The sequence below is a fragment of the Bison bison genome, unplaced genomic scaffold, assembly GCF_000754665.1.
Source record: "Bison bison bison isolate TAMUID 2011002044 unplaced genomic scaffold, Bison_UMD1.0 scf7180017864487, whole genome shotgun sequence".
NCBI lineage: Eukaryota > Metazoa > Chordata > Mammalia > Artiodactyla > Bovidae > Bison > Bison bison.
In genome coordinates, this window is record NW_011495047.1 from 7132862 (window position 1) to 7135019 (window position 2158).

The 2158-nt window shown below is 56.8% G+C and overlaps 1 protein-coding gene across 4 annotated transcripts in view; it reads right to left on the bottom strand.

Moving 5' to 3' along the window:
* The window catches only part of SLC29A1 (solute carrier family 29 (equilibrative nucleoside transporter), member 1), a 9878-nt gene that overhangs the window by 7206 nt on the left and 514 nt on the right, over nt 1-2158 (bottom strand). For 2 of the 4 annotated variants that reach the window (XM_010863095.1, XM_010863096.1), the window contains exon 2: nt 145-254. The gene's annotated coding sequence lies outside the window, so the exon portion shown is untranslated. Of the gene's footprint in view, nt 1-144; nt 255-395; nt 535-2158 lie in introns of those variants that run through there. The other 2 variants (XM_010863098.1, XM_010863099.1) reach the window with 2 other exon arrangements.

The following is a 2158-nucleotide window of genomic DNA, read 5'->3' on the forward strand; positions in this document are numbered from 1 at the left end:
CCAGCTTTCCCTTGGATGGCATGGAAAGCCAGGCAGGGGTGGGCGGGCCTGTCCCCCACGTGCCAGCTCTGGTGCGAGCTCTGGAGCCAGCTCTGCCGTTCTGGGTGAGGACTGGCTTCCTTGCCCACCTGGACCAGCACTCACCAGATGCCCAGACTTGCCAGCAGAAGGGTCGGGGCAGAGGGGGCCCAGGCAGTCTGTGGGAGGTGGTCCTAGCTCAGAGGCAGGCGGCAGGTCTTGTCCATGGGCTCCTTCTGAATAAGGGTCCAGAGTGAAAATTGCAGCAGCGGGCGTATTGGGAGAGAACCCCCCAGGTCCTGCCGGGGGACGCAGCACCTCCATTCTGAGAAGCCTTCTCAACTATCACAGCCAGGGAGATAAAACCCAGCCCTCACCTCCCACCAGCGTCTCAGCAGGGGAGCTGAGGGGGTGGGTCAACTCCCAGGTGCAGCCAGTACTCCAGCCCCAGCCTGAGATGGACAGCCCTGGGGACTCTGAGAAAGGACCTGGACAGGCCTTTCTGCTCCTCCCCAAAATTCCTCTCCACCCCTCCCTGCGTCAACTCCAGCCTCTCCAAAGGCCTTCCTCCCCTCCTCCCCCAACCACACCTGGACGATGATAGCACAGGGAGGGCAGAGGCAGACCCAGACACCCCAGAAGGAGGCAGACGGCTTCTTTCACTCTTCCTTCCTTTCCGCAGATATTTACCTAGGACCCCTGCATGCCAGCCAGGCAATGTTCTAGGCACTTGGGAGACTGGTGAACGACAGTTTTTACATTTTCTAGAAGGATGGGGGTGGGGGCGGTGAGAGGGCTCTACTCTGCGAGGTGGGCAGAGGAGGTGAGAGACTCATGTTTTCTATTAGGTAGAAGGAAGGAAACCCCAGCTTCTCACTTCGGCCAACCCTGTTCTCTACCCACAGGCAAGATTCCAGGCAGTAAAGAGCAGGTACAGTTTCAACACAGGTGGAGACTGGGGTGGCGGACAGAGTATCTCCTCTTTCTCAGAAAATCTGTTTTAGGCTGAGGAGTATTCCTTTCTGCCCTCTGGCCCTCCTCTTCACCGCCCCCACCCCCGTCAGCTACACCCCTACTCTCTGCTGTCCCCAACCCCAGCCCTGAGCACAACTCAACTCCAGGGGCAGCCCACTCCTGCCCACATCCTGAAGATCAGTCACCCCTTTGGCTTTTGTCTGCCTTGGCCCAATCAGGGATTTGATACCAGTTCAGAACATCTGGTTTCCCTCCAGCCATGCCCTGGCCTGCCCAGATGGGGCCCTGATAGCAGCCACCAAACTGGGCACCTCCCTGGCCCCCTGGTCCCCAACACCTCTCACCCACGCCAGCTTCTAGAGACATCTCTGTGGTAGCATCAAATTCACCACTTCCATGGATCCCATATGGGGCAGCCACCACCTGCAGATACCCTCTCTGGCCCTTGGCTGCCTTCACAACCACCATAAAATCATATAGATTGTCTCCATTGAACAGATGAGGACAGCTGAAGTTCAGAATGGTTGAATCATTTGCCTAAGGCAACAGAGCTAGTAATCGAGTGAGTCGGAATTCAAAACTCAATGTGAAGTTTACTCTAGGCTCCTTCAGGAGAAGGGAGTGAGGTTTAAAGGCAGCTTCCCAGCCAGCCTCTTATACTGAGAGGTGGAGTAACTCTACTCCAACTAAGGGGTTAAAAAATAAGGTGGGGGTCAAGTCATCTCCAGTCTGACTTGTGTCGGGTGTAAGGCGCTCCCCCACCCCATTACACACACATCCTGGCAAAGAGAGCTCACACAGACAGAAAAGCAAGGCAAGAGGATCTGGAGTTGACCGTGACCGAGAGGAATGGGCAAAGGAGTGGCCCGAACAGGGGTGAGGGGCAGGGGTGGGAGCAGCCTTCATCCGCCACAGCTCTCCCCTGGGAAGAAAACCTGGGATGTCCTTTTAGGTGAAGCAAAGGTGTTCTCTCTGGGAATAAACGAGGACGCGTCCAGGAAAGGAGGGAGGGAGGCCAGGTACAAGGGTTCGGCCAATAAGAGGCCGGGTGTTAAAGAGGCAGCGCCTCCACCTCTATTCCCCGTGCTCTCCTGGCCATTCCCCGCACCCAGCGCAGTTAACGGTGCGACCACTCCCGGTACCAACGACAAGATTGATCGAGATT